The sequence below is a fragment of the Leptonychotes weddellii genome, chromosome X (assembly GCF_054177405.1).
Source record: "Leptonychotes weddellii isolate Sample4059 chromosome X, ASM5417740v2, whole genome shotgun sequence".
Taxonomy (NCBI): domain Eukaryota; kingdom Metazoa; phylum Chordata; class Mammalia; order Carnivora; family Phocidae; genus Leptonychotes; species Leptonychotes weddellii.
The window spans coordinates 575050-589777 of NC_138385.1; the positions used below are offsets into that span (position 1 = coordinate 575050).

At 39.5% G+C, this 14728-nt stretch overlaps 1 protein-coding gene and 1 pseudogene across 9 annotated transcripts in view; both read left to right on the forward strand.

The window, feature by feature from the left end:
* The window catches only part of F8 (coagulation factor VIII), a 133697-nt gene that overhangs the window by 3232 nt on the left and 115737 nt on the right, over positions 1 to 14728 (forward strand). The window lies entirely within an intron of this gene.
* On the forward strand, positions 12123 to 13931 carry LOC145717749 (large ribosomal subunit protein uL13 pseudogene; annotated as a pseudogene).

The following is a 14728-nucleotide window of genomic DNA, read 5'->3' on the forward strand; positions in this document are numbered from 1 at the left end:
TGGGGAGACTAGTATTAAATGATTTTTTCAATATTATCTATGATCATCGATTTATTTGGATTTTTCTGCCTCTTCAGTCAAATTTGGTTATATATATTTTTCTAGAAAGCAGTCTAGATTTTTCTGAATTTGAGAATGTATTGCTATCAAGTCACATACTAGTCTTGTGATGTTCAACTCTTCTGTGTCTGTAATTATATTTCCTTTTTCATTCTTATATTATGTAAGTCCTCTTTCACTCTCTTAAAAATAATGTTTCTAGGAAGTTTCTCAATTTTGTTGATCTTGTCAGGAACCATCTTTTGTTTCTATCAATTTCTGCTTTTACTTTTCATTAATTCATTCCTTCTTCCTGATTTCCTTTGGTTCATTTTGCTGATCTAGTTTTGCTTATTGAATTGAATGCTGAAATCATTTATTTTAATTTTGTTTTGTTTTCTTTAAATGTGTATTATAAAGATTTAACCCCAGTACATATATAATGGCGATGTAAATATTAAAAGTGATCATGTCATACGCTACAGTCTTTTTTTTGTTCTGTTTGGCTCCCCATCTTCCTTCTACATTAGCCCCCTTCTTGCCTATTCCCAAACAAATAACCCTAGTATGATAATATATACTCATGCACACACATATATATATGCAAATAAAGGTTTTCTCGGTCATTCTTGTTTTACAAAAATGGGATATTACACACACGTTTCTCTCTCGTTAGCACCTAGTAGAATTCTAAGTCAGTTAGCATAGCTTCATTTCATTTTTCTTTTTATTTTAGAGAGGGACTGGAGGGGAGGGCAGAGGGAGAGAGAGAGGATCTCAAGCAGGCTCCACGCCTAGCGCCCACCCTGAGATCATGACCTGAGCCTAAATCAAGAGTTGGACACTTAACCAACTGAGCCACTGAGCCAGGTGCCCCAATTCATTCATTTTAATGACTACATAAGATTCTGTATTATTTCCACTTTTTGGTCATTCATTACACACTGGTGCTTTTATTCCTATGGGACAGATTCTCAAGAAGGATATTACTGGAATGAAGGGAATAATTTCCAGAAAGGCCAGAACTCTTCAAACATTTCTACTGTCAACATATGCGAGTGCCCTTCTCCCTGTTCTCATATCAATAAGTTTTATCTTGTTCTTCTAATTTTTGCCAGTTTAGTTAGGTATAGAGTGATGCTGCATCGTTAATTGCATTCCTTTTATTTCTTAGGTTGAACATCTTTTCAAATGCCTGTTGGCTATTGCATTTATATTTTGAGATTTGACTATTCATATGTTTTGCCCATTTTTCTTTGGGCTCTTTTACTTTTTTAATTACAAAAACCCTTTTATTATCACAAATGTTAACTATTTGTTATACTGCATTAACATACTAGTGTATAGTGCAATTTCCCCCCAAGACCTATTGTTTACTGACTTGTTCATAACTTTTACTAAAATTTAAAAAAAATTTATAGTCAAATATATCTATCTTTTCTTTCATATCTTCAGAGTGGCCAGTGTTGGTTAAAAATGTTTTCTGCCTGAAGCACCTGGGTGGCTTAGTTGTTAAGCGTCTGCCTTTGGCTCAGGTCATGTTCCCAGGGTCCTGGGATCGAGCCCCACATCGGGCTCCCTGCTCCGTGGGAAGCCTGCTTCTCCCTCTCCCACTCCCCCTGCTTGTGTTCCTTCTCTTGCTATGTCTCTCTCTGTCAAATAAATAAAATCTTTTAAAAAAAAATGTTTTCTGCGTATCAAGGTTGTATGTGTATTTCCCAAATTTTCTTGCAAGATTTTTATTGTTTTGTTTTTTACATTTGTCATCAATTCATCTGATAATTATTTTTATATATGGTATAGAAGTGGGATCTGTGTAGTTTTATTTCCATCTAGATCAATAGCCTATGGCAATGGCACCATTTATCAAATAATACATCTTTTACTACTGATTTGAATAAACCCATTTATCATATAAAATTTTCATACATACTGTTATGTATTTCTGGATGCATTATCCTTCTTCATTGAACTACTTTACTTTTGTCTTGCTATGCCAATACCATACTGATTGGATTACAATGGGTCTATTATATCTTCTGATATCTGGTAAGTGAAATCAGTCCTCGCTGCTCTTTTTTTTTTTTTTTAACCTTTCTTAGCATTTTTTTTTTTTTAAGATTTTTATTTGTTCATTAGAGAGAGAGAGCATGTGTGCAGAAGCCACGGAAGGGGGGAAGGCCGAAGGAGGGGGAGAAGCAGACTCCCTGCTCAGCAGGGAGCCCAGTGTGGGGCTTGATCCCAGGACCCTGGGATCATGACCTGAGCTGAAGGCAGATACTTAACTGACTGAGCCACCCAGGCACCCCTACCTTTCTTAGCATTTCTTAGGCATTTTATTCTTCCATATAAAAATTTTAAATTTTCTTCCAATTAAAAAGAGCCAAGTCCTGTTGCGATTTTAATTGGAATTTTATGAAACTTTTATTAATATAATGTAAGCAATTTATTATATTTATCTCTATGCATTTTATAAATGTGTTGCCATTGTTAATAAAATGTTTTCTCTTATTTCTATTTCTTGATGTTTAGTACCAGAATAAAGAAAACTATCTGTTTGTTTATATTCATGTTGAATCTAGCTACCTTACAGAATTCTGTTATTAATTCTAGTAATTTTACACTAGAGTCTCTATGAGTATTGAATCTTACCTAAAATGAGCAAAATGAGACAGATTATAGCTCTTTTCCAATGTTTATAACCTATTCTTTTTTATCTTACTGAATTTACTAGAAAATACAAGAAAATGTTAAATATTAGTGATGAAAGCAAGCATTCCTGTCTACTCCATGATTTTACTTGAAGTAGTCTTAATATTTTGTTATTCAGAATAATATTTGCTGTTTGTTTTTCATAAATAGTCTTTGTTACTTCTATTCCAATTTGCCATAAATTTTTTTTTAAGATTTATTTATTTTAGAGAGATAGAGTGAGTGAGCATGAGCCAGAGGAGGGGCAGAGGGAGAGAGAGAATCCTGAAACAGACTCCCTGCTGAGCATGGAGCCCAGCGTGGGGCTCATGGGGCTCGATCCCATGACCCTGAGATCATGATCTGAGCAGAAATCAAGAGTTAGCCACTTAACTGACTGAGCCACCCAGGCGCCCTGCCATAAAATGTTTTATTAGAAATGATTTCAACATCTCATATCATCTAAGTTTTACTTTTTAATATGTTGATTGACAAATGGATTATGTTTATAGATTTCCTGATATTGAATAAGCTTACATTCTTGGAGTACAATCTAATATTCCTATAATTTGATTATTGCTAATATTTCTTTGAACAATGAATATTTCTTTGAACAATACCACCCTTTGACAGCTCAGCTGGTAGAGCAGAGGACTATAGAGGTAAACACTGTGCCTTTATTATGTGAGATTGATCTATAGCTTTATTTTTGACTATTACTAGATTTTGGTATTAAAATTTTACTGGTTTTATCAAATGAATTGATGAGTGCTCCATCTTTTATAGCTCAAATAACATTAGAATTATCTATTGTTTAATAATTAGAAAAGGGGAGCCTGGGTGGCTCAGTCAGTTGAACAACTGCCTTTGGCTCAGGTCATGATCCCGGGGTCCTGGGATCGAGCCCCACGTTGGGCTCCCTGCTCGGCAGGGAGCCTGCTTCTCCCTCTCCTTCTGCCCCTCATCCCCCTGCTCGTGCTCTCTCTCTCTCAAATAAATAAATAAAATCTTTAAAAAATAAATAAAAGGTAAGACTCATTTATGAGTCTATTTGCTCCGGGTGATATTTGCAATATTTTTAATCATCTCTTCCAGCTCTTCTATGAAAATTAGTCAAATCAAGTTTCAACTTTTTTTGAAGTCAGCTTTAATTTTATATTTGTACAGGTAATCACTTTATTTTTTCAATTCTGTTGCCACATTATCTAAATTATATGCCTTTTCTTTTTTTTTTTTTAAGATTTTATTTATTTATTTGACACAGAGAGAGAGATAGCGAGAGCAGGAACACAAGCAGGGGGAGTGGAAGGGGGAGAAGCAGGCTTCCTGCCGAGCAGGGAGCCAGATGCGGGGCTCGATCCCAGGACCCTGGAATCATGACCTGAGCCGAAGGCAGACGCTTAACGGCTGAGCCACCCAGGCGCCCTGCCCTTTCTTTTTCTTAAATTACTATATCTTTGCTATTTATCTTTTATCCACAAACAGGTTTGTAAGGGATTTGTCTATTTTGTTGTTGGTGATGTTCTTTTCAAACAATGAGCTTCTAAGTTTCTTTGTTTTTCCCAGTTATTTTTTTAAAGATTTATTTATTTATTTGAGAGCACAAGCAGGAAGGGCAGAAGGAGAGGGAGAGAGAATCTGCAGCAGGTTTCCTGCTGAGCGCGGAGCCCGACATGGGATTTGATCTCACGACCCAAGCTGAAACCAAGAGTCGGATGCTCAACCAACTGCGCCACCCAGGCACCACCCACCCCAGTTATTTTTTAATATTTATTTTTAGATTTTATCTTTTTCAACGATCTCTTATTTTCTTTTGGCTTATTGTGCTGTATTTTTTCTAATACCTTAGGAAAAGTGATGTTATAAAAAAAAGGAAAAGTGGTGTTATTTTTCCTTTGTCCTCTGTTTTTAATAGTGAAGGCATTTAAAGCTAAACGTTTTTCTCTGAGAACAATGTTTGCGTATCACACAGGTTATGATATGAAGTTTTCTTTTCATTATTTACAGTAGTTTGTAATATCCTCTTGGATTTCATTTAGGATCATGATTTTTTTCTTTTTCTTTTTCTAAAGTTTCTATTTAAATTCCAGTTCATTAACATACAGTGTGATGTTAGTTTCAGGTGTACAGTATAGTGATTCAACACTTCTATTCAATACCCGATGCTCATCACCATAAGTGCCCTTCTTAATCCCCATCACCTATTTAGTACATCCCCCCACACTCCTCTCCTCTGGTAACCATCAGTTTGTTCTATGTAGTTAAGATTCTGTTTCGTGGTTTGTCTCTCTTCTTTTTTCTTTCCTTTGCTTGTTTAATTTCTTTTTTTTTTTTTAGAGATTTTATTTATTTATTTGACAAAGAGAGACACAGCGGAAGAGGGAACACAAGCAGGGCGAGTGGGAGAGGGAGAAGCAGGCTTCCTGCTGAGCAGGGAGCCCGATGTGGGGCTTGATCCCAGGACCCTGGGATCATGACCTGAGCCAAAGGCAGACGCTCAACGACTGAGCCACCCAGGCGCCCACTTGTTTAATTTCTTAAATCCCACATATGAGTGAAATCATATGGGTATTTGTCTTTCTCTGACTGACTGACTTCACTTAGTATTATATTCTCTAGCTCCATCCATGTCACTGCAAATGGCAAGATCTCATTCTTTTTGATGGCTCTGTTTTATACACACACACACACACACACACACACACACACACACACCCCACATCTTTATCAGTCAATGACACTTGGGCTGTTTCCATAATTTGGCTACTGTAGATAATGCTGCTATAAACATAAGGGTGCATGTATCCCTTTGAATTAGTATTTTGTGTTTGGGTACATACCTGGTAGTGCCATTGCTGGGTCATAGGGTAGTTCTATTTTTAACTTTTGAGGAACCTCCATACTGTTTTCCACAGTGGCTGCACCAGTTTGCATTCCCACGAACAGTTTACCCTTTTCCCACATCCTCACCAACACCTGTTTCTTGTGTTGTTGATTTTAACCATTCTGACAGGTGTGAGGGGATATCTCAGTGTAGTTTTGATTTGCATTTCCCTGATTATGAGTGATGTTGAGCATCTTTTCATGTGTCTGTTGGCCATCTGGATGCCTTCTTTGGAAAAATGTCTATTCAGGTATTCTGTCCATTTTTTAATTGAATGATTCATTTTTTGGGTGTTGAGTTTTATAAGTTCTATCTAGTGGATACTAACCTTTTATCAGATATGTGATTTGCAAATATCTTGTCCCATTTTGTAGGTTGCCTTTTAGTTTTATTGTTTCCTTTGCTGTGCAGATGGTTTTTATTTTGATGAAGTCCCAGTAGTTTATGTTTGCTTTTGCTTCCCTTGCCTCAGGAGACCTATCTAGTAAGAAGTTGCTACAGCCAATGTCAAAGAGGTTACTGCCTGTGTTCTCCTCTAGGATATTGATGGTTTCAGGTCTCACATTTAGGTCTTTCATGCATTTTTTTAAAGATTTTATTTATTTATTTATTTAAAGAGGGAGAGGGAGAGACAGAATCTCAAGCGGACTCTGCACTGAGCATAGAGCCTGACGTGGGGCTCAATCTCACAACCCTGAGATCAACACCTGAACTGAAATTAAGAGTCGGATGCTTAACCGACTGAGCCACCCAGGCACCTCTAGGTGTTTCATCCATTTTTTTTAAATCTTTTAAACGAAAGATTTTGTTTCTTTATTTGTCAGAGAGAGAGAGTGCACGCAAACGGGGAGCGGCAGACAGAGGGAGAAGCAGGCTCCCCGCTGAGCAGGGAGCCCAATGGGGGCTCAATCCCAGGACCCTGGGATCATGACCTGAGCCAAAGGCAGACACTTAACCGACTGAGCCACCCAGGTGCCCCTGTTTCATCCACTTGGAATTTATGTTTGGGTATAGTGTAAGAAAGTGGTCTAGTTTCATTCTTCTTCATGTTGCTGTCCAGTTTTCCCAACATCATTTGTTGAAGAGACTTTTTCCCATTGGATATGCTTTCTTTCTTTGTCAAAGATTTATTGACCATACAGTTGTGGGTTCATTTCTGGGATTTCTATTCTGTTCCATTGATCTCTGTGTCTATTTTGATCACTACAGCTTTGTGATACAACTTGAAGTCCAGAATTGTGATGCCTCCAGCTTTGCTTTTCTTTTTCAAGGTTGCTTTGACTATTCGGGGTCTTTTGTGGCTCCATACAAATTTTAGGATTGTTTGTTCTAGCTCTGTGAAAAATGCTGTTGGTATTTTCATAAGGATTGCATTAAATCTGTAGATTGCTTTGGGTACTATAGACATTTTTTTTGAAGTGGTATAGTGTTACTTTATTTTTTTATTATGTTACACTAGTCACCATACAGTACATAATTAGTTTTTGATGTAGTGTTCCGTGATTCATTGTTTGCGTATAACACCCAGTGCTCATTACAAACACGTGCCCTCCTTAATACCCATCACCCGGCTCCCCCATCCCCCCACCCTTGCCTCTAAAACCCTCAGATTGTTTCCTGGAGTCCAGAGTTGCTCATGGTTCGTCTTCCCTCTGATTTCCCCCCTTTGGTTTTCCCTTCCTTCCCCTAATGTTCTCTGTGCTATAGACACTTTAACAATATTTGTTCTTCCAATCCATGAGCATGGAACTTTTTTTTTTTTTTACATCTCTTTGTTTCATCTTCAATTTCTCTCATCAGTGTTTTACAGTTTTCAGAATACACGTCTTTCACCTCTTTGGTTAGGTTTATTCCTAGGGATCTTATTATTTTTGGTGCAGTTGTAAATGGGATTGATTCCTTAATTTATCTTTCTGCTGCTTCATTATTGGTGTATAGAAATGCAACAGATTTCTGTATGTTGTATATCCTGTGACTTTACTGAATTTGTGTATCAGTTCTAGCAGTTTTTTGGTGGAGTCTTTCAGGTTTTCCACATGGAGTATCATGTCATCTGCAAATAGTGAAAGTCTGACTTCTTCCTTGCCAATTTGGATGCCTTTTATTTCTTTGTGTTGTCGAATTGCTGTGTCTAGGATTTCCAGTACTATGTTGAACAACAGTGGTGAGAGTGGACATCCCTGTCGTCTTCCTGACCATAGCGGGAAAGCTCTGTTTTTTCCCATTAAGGATAATAGTAGCTGTGGGTTTTTCATATATGGCCTTTATTATGTTGTGCTTTGTTCCCTCTAAACCTACTTTGTTGAGGGTTTTTATCATGAATGGATGCTGTACTTTGTCAAATGCTTTTTCTGCATCTATTGAGAGGATCATATGGTTCTTATCCTTTCTTTTATTAATGTAGTGTATCACATTGATTGATTTGCGAATATTGAACCACCCTTGCAACCCAGGAATAAATGCCACTCAATCGTGGTGAATGATTATTTTAATGTACTGTTGGATTTGGTTTGCTAGTATTTTATTGAGAATTTTTGCATCCGTGTTCATCAGGGATATTAGCCTGTTCTGTTTTTTAGTGGAGTCTGTCTGGTTTGGAATCAGGGTAATAGAATGAATTTGCAAGTTTTCCTTCATTTTCTGTTTTTTGGAATAGTTTGAGAAAAATAGGTATTAACTCTCTTTAAATGTTTGGTAGAATTCCCCTGGGAAGCCATCTGGTCCTGGACTTTTGTTTGTTGGGAGATTTTTTATTATTGATTCAATTTCTTTGCTGGTTATGAATCTGTTCAATTTTCTATTTCTTCCTGTTTCAGTTTTGGAGTTTATATGTTTCTAGGAATTTATCTATTTCTTCTAGGTTTTCGATTTATTGTCATATAGTTTTCAATAATATTCTCTTACAGTTGTTTGTATTTCTGTGGTGTTGGTTGTGATCTCTCCTCTCTCATTTGTGATTTTATTTATTTGGGTCCTTTCTCTTTTCTTTTTAATAAGTGTGGCTAGAGGTTTATCAATTTCATTAATTTTTTCAAAGAACCAGCTTCATTTAGGAGCATGAACTTTAATTGCATTTTTATTTGCTTGTCAAGTTACTTCTTTATAATTGGATCAACTTTGAGTATCATAATAGTTTCTTCTTGCTGTGTAACAAATTATCTCAAACTTTACAGCTTGCAGCAACACCAATTTATTATTATAATTTTAGTGGTTCAGAAGCCAGGTGGGCTCGACTGGGCACCCTAGTCAGGGTCACACAAGACCAAAATCAAGTTGTTGACAGGGCTGCCATCATTACTGGAATTCAGTTCCTTCTCTGAAGTTCCTTGTAGGGCCCTTCATCTTCAAAGTAGGAAGAGTGTATTGAGTCTCTCGAATGCTTTAAATAGTTCTGACTTCAACTTCCACCACATCTCTCTGACCTTTTCTGCCTTCCTGTTCCACTTTTAAGACCTTTATGATTACTTTGGGTCCACCCAGATATTTCAGGATCATCTCTCTCTCTCAAGACCAGCTGATTAGCTACAGCTAATTCCATCCACAGTTTCTTTAACTATGTAACATAACATATTCATAGGCATAACACCAAAGGGGAAAGGTGAAGAGAAGCAAAATTTTGCCTACCACAGGTATAATTTACGTAAAATGAAACACACAGATTTTTAATATGCAATTTGATAAGTTTTGGCAAATGCATACAAGTTACATCACTGCCACCTTAATCAACATGTAGAACATTTACATCAATCCTTCTGCAACTTTCCGGTGAGTCTCATTACCCTGACCTGGTCCCTGGCAACAAGCTGCTTTCTGGATTCATTTTTGACTGTTTAAGACTTTTACATCATTAGAATCATACAGTATGCACTCTTCAGTGTCTGGCTTTTTATTTTTACCATCATGATTTGGAAATTCATCCAGATTGTTGCATGAAGTAATTTTATTATTTGTATTGCTGATTACTGCTCCATTATGGGACTATATCACAATTTGTATATCTATTCACTGCCCTATGGACCTTTGGATTGTTTCCAGCTTGGGGGCTAATATAAAGAAAACTTCTATGAGCATTCCTGCACAAGCTTTTGTGTGGACATCTGTTTTTATTTATCTTAGTTAAATATCTAGGAATGAAATTGCTGGATCATATGGGAAATGCATGTTTAACCATAAATGGTTGTACCATTTATACTCCCACCAGCAACACATCCTGGACAATACTTGATGTTGCCAGTATTTAAGTTCAGCCAGTATTTAAGTTTAGTCATTTTAATGACTCTGTGGTGGTATCTCACTGTATGTTTAATTTGCATTTCTCTGATAACTAAAGATTCTGAGCATCTTTGCATGTGTAATTGGCTGTTCCTATATTTCCTTTGATGAAATGTCTGTTCAGAGCTTTGGCCCATTTTAAAATTGGGTTGTTTGTCTTGTTACTTTTGAGTTTTGAGAATTCTGTATATATTCTGGATACATTTTCAGATGTACTCATTTTAAATATTCTGTCCTAGCACAAAGTTTTTCATTTTGATGAAGTCCAGTTTATCTATTTTTTTCCTTTGGTTGCTTGTCCTTTTGATGTCTTATCTAAGAAACTATTGCCAAATCCAGGGTCATACAGAGTTATACCTATATTTGCTCCCAAGAGTTTTATAATATTAGCTCTTATATTTAGGTCTTTGATACGCTGAATTAATTTTTGTGTGTGGTATGAGGAATGGATTCAAGTTCCTTCTACAGTTGTGCAGTGTTAATGACCGTAAAGCAGAGGCCCAGATGGTCAGTAGTCTGATCTCTAACTGAACAATTAGCCACTTATCCATTAATGTAGGTCTTGTTAAAAATTATTAAAATAATTGTACTTAGTACATTATATTTTGTATTGTAGCTTCCCTCTAGCATGCAGCCTGTGGTATAGTGAATAACTGTAAAATTGAATTGAATGGAGAAAATGGTGTATTTGTTATCCAGCTTTCTGTTGTTGTGCAAGCAGTCACATGTATTTTTACCAGGAAAAAGTTGATAGAACTTTTATTTTGATGATACCATTTTATAGCCTAGATTATTTTGATACTGATTAACGGGATAAGCTGACTCTGGACACATCCTGACAACCTCTGCCAAATTTTGAAATAAACATCTGGGGAAATTCAGTTTTATATTATCTGTTCCTGCAGCTGCTCAACTTCTTCTAAGCAAAGGTCAGGGAATATAATAGGTTTTCCGATTCTTTTTAGATAAAATGTGAAAGAACAGTTCATGTGAAGGACATTGTTGCCAAATATATTTGGCAAGATTTATATATCAAATCCCAAGGGAAATGCACAAACAAAAATCCCACAGAAGTTAGGAAGGAGTAAAACCCATGAACCCTGGAACATTTTGTCACTTATTGTGCAGATTACCCTGAAACTGACACAGGCACATACATCACGTGTTTCTGCACCAGTGGAAACTATTCACTCTAATAGAAAAGGTCCTAAATACGTTCATCTCAGAACTGAATCACATATCTGGAAGGTGCTGATGCTCTTAGGAATGTCCCTTTGAATAGGGAGTCCTATTGTGGACCATGTCCCACTAAACTAGAGCCTAGGCCTTCTGTTTCTCTGTCCCACAACCTTATTTCTTTTGCCTCTGATTTTTGCCTCTTTCCTTAGAGGGAGAAAAAAGTGTTTCTGTGTGCTCTTGATCCTGTTCCCTCTAGGCTATTCCAAGCTCTTGCTCTAGTAAACGTTTTGTGTGTCTTATATTTTCGTTTTAGTAAAAAATATTAAAGTGGAAGCACTGTGCTAGCAAATGTCAAAATACCTGTCTCTTGACATGGGTCTCAGTTTTGTTAACAAACTGGTGGAAGCTTTGGAGAAACTGGGTGGAGTAGACTCTGCAGAACCAAGGAAACAAAATGGAAAAAGGGACGAGTTGATGAGTGTAGAAGGGCATAATTCTCAAAGTGGCCAGGAAGTGGGACAGATGGAATGAACATACCATACCACCATGTGCACCCCTCTGTTCAGACCCTTTTCCCTGCATCGGACCTGTGGGGGAAGGGCTGCTTTCGGAAAGGGGGGGTGGTTTCTGGTGCCTGTGGTGTGGGTGTGAGCGCGGCCACCGTGGCTCCCAGAACCATCCCATTTCTGTCTTCACCACGACCTCCCCCACCCACTCACCTGCCATGTCCTCGCTTGTATGGGGAGGGGGGCAGCTTCTTCAGCTCCCAGTGGCCTGCTCCATGCCTCTCAGGTGGTTGGCTGCCCTTGGCTGGCGCACATTTGTGCCCGCCCTGCGTTGACGGCACCCCGACCCCCCCCACCTTGTAATCATGCCCTTGGGGCTCCTTTTCTGGCCCATGCCCCTTTGGTATGAGTAGCCCCAAGTGGCCCCCTAGTTTCTAATTCAGTGAGACTTTTGCATTTTCACTGTGGGAATCTTGTACACTGGGAGCTCACAGCTGTAGGGAGGGTTGGCACAGACTCTCCAGAAAGGTCACAGTGGGGTGATGGTGAGTTGGAGCTTCAGTTGTGCTTTAAGAAGTTATTTCACTGGACTCTCTGTCTGGTAGCTTCTGGATGGGGTGGCATGTGATAAAGCCAATGGATGCCAAGGTCATGGGCCCACTCCAGCACCTCCTTTATTGTATAGTGGGTCCCCTGGTCAGACATGATGTTATATGGAATCCCACATTAGTGAATCAAACCCTCTGTAAGCCTTCAGTGGGGCTTGCCAAGGCCTTGCAGGCAGGAAAGACTAAATATGTGTTTCAATCACAATGAAGTGTTATCCTTTCTACAATGGGAAGGGGTCCAATGCAGTCAACTTGCCACTGACCAGCTGGCTGGTCTCTACGGTGGACGGCAGTATTGTGCATTCAGGATTGGTTTCTGCTTCTGGCAGGTTGGACTTTCAGGGACAATATTAGGTATATTAGCTTTAGCAGGAACCCATGCTTTTGGGGCTGCATAAATTCTCTTCCTGCCACCATAGCCACTTATCTCACATTTTGCCAGCACTGGGGTGGCCCATGCAGAGGTTGGCTGATGTTAATTTCCAGTCATTAGATGCTCCCTGGTGGCATTAACATATGATATGGAGATTTTTCTATTTTGTGCCCACTCACTAATATGTCTTTACCCCAGATATCCTTGTCCCTGATATCCCAATCCTGTTAATTCTAGGCCCCCAGCTAGACGGCCAAACCATTTGCTGATATCCATTCGTCCATATATATTTGAACCTTGGGCCATTTCTCTTTCTACACAAAGTTCACAACCAATAGCATTGACTTGCACCTGCATATCAAGCTGACCCATCTGTAAATAAATCTCAGGCTTCTTCCTCCACTAGCATCTGGTCATCAGGGATCCCCTACGTGACCATAGATGTAATCTGAAGTAGAGGTACCAATATAGCAGAAATGAATGAGATGGGTCTCTGACAACCTGCTCATACAGCCTGCTTGTGCCCACTAGTCCATGCAGATCCTCATTCCTTCCTCTGTAAATCAACTCCTTTTACTGGGAGCACTTCCTTGTCCGTACGCCAGCCCCTGGCCCTCAGTCAGTACAGAAAGTCATTTGTCATGGCATAGGGTTGGCAGAGCTGCTCCCATGACGTGCTTTCTTGGGTGCCCTGGGAACCCTGGAATGGAATGAAATGCTGTAGCCCAGGAGGCTGCTGAAGATGGTGGAAGGGCAGGTCCTGGTGCTCGATGGCTGAGGCCATCTCCTGGGCCGCCTGGCAGCCATCGTGGCCAAACAAGTGCTTCTGGGCCGGAAGGTTGTAGTTGTATGCTGTGAAGGCATCAACATTTTTGGCAATTTCTACAGAAACAAGTTGAAGTACCTGGTCTTCCTCCACAAGTGCATGAACACCAACCCATTCCGTTGCCCCTACCACTTCCAAGGACCCAGCCGCATCTTTTGGCAGACAGTGCGAGGCATGCTGCCACACAAGACCAAGCAAGGCCAGGCTGCCCTGGACCACCTCAAGGTGTTTGATGGGATCCCGCCACCCTACAACAAGAAAAAGCAGATGGTGGTTCCTGCTGCCCTCAAGGTGGTGCGCCTGAAGCCTACACGGAAGTTTGCTTACCTTGGGTGCCTGGCTCACGAGGTTGGCTGGAAGTACCAGGCCATAACAGCCACCCTGGAGGAGAAGAGAAAGGAGAAGGCCAAGATCCATTACCGGAAGAAGCAGCAGCTCATGAGGCTACAGAAACAGGCCGAAAAGAATGTGGAGAAGAAAATTGATAAATACACAGAGGTCCTCAAGACGCATGGACTCCTGGTCTGAGCGCAATAAAATTGTTTATTCCTCATGCTTGGCCTGGCCTGCCCTTCCTCCATCGCCGCCTGGGGCTTAGAATGCTGGGAACACAGAAAGGGCTTTAGTCACTGCTGTTAATTAAGAAAGGCCTTCTTAAAAGGTTAAAAAAAAAACTCTAAGAGCTTTGAGGCATAATTGCCTGTGACCTGCTCATTTCTGAGAGTTCTAAGAAATTGATAGTTGGAACAACTATTTCACTGTTGGCAAGAGATCTGGAGAATGTTTGGAGGGGAGCCCTGTGTTGTGAATGGGGTGTGTTTAAACTCTGCAGCTGTTAGGGTGTGAGGATGCTGAGGGCCAAGCCTGGTGTTGTACAGAGGTAGTTCATCTGGAACTTCCCTGGGAAGTACAGCCAAGGGGTCTCAGGCACTGCCCTTGTGTTTTCCCTGTATTTTGTGATCTAAAACTAATCAATTATTTAAAAAAAAAAAAAAAAGAAATGCTGTAGGTTGCTCCTGCTGCTGTGAATGTCCTAATATGTCACAGTTGCTCAAGGAAACTATTCAGATACTTAGCCTCAATAAGCACCAATAAAGGGACACCTGGGTGGCTCAGTTGTTGGGCGTCTGCCTTCGGCTCAGGTCAAAATCCCAGGGTCATGAGATCAAGCCTCACATCGGTCTTCATGCTCAGCAGGGAGTGTGCTTGAAGATTCTCTTCCTCTACCCCTTCCCCCACTCACGCTCTCTGTCTCTCTCTCTAATATAATAAATAAATAAAATCTTTTTTAAAATACTAAGAGATTAATATCCAAAGTACACGTTTCCCCCACTATCTGAAAGTTTGCTT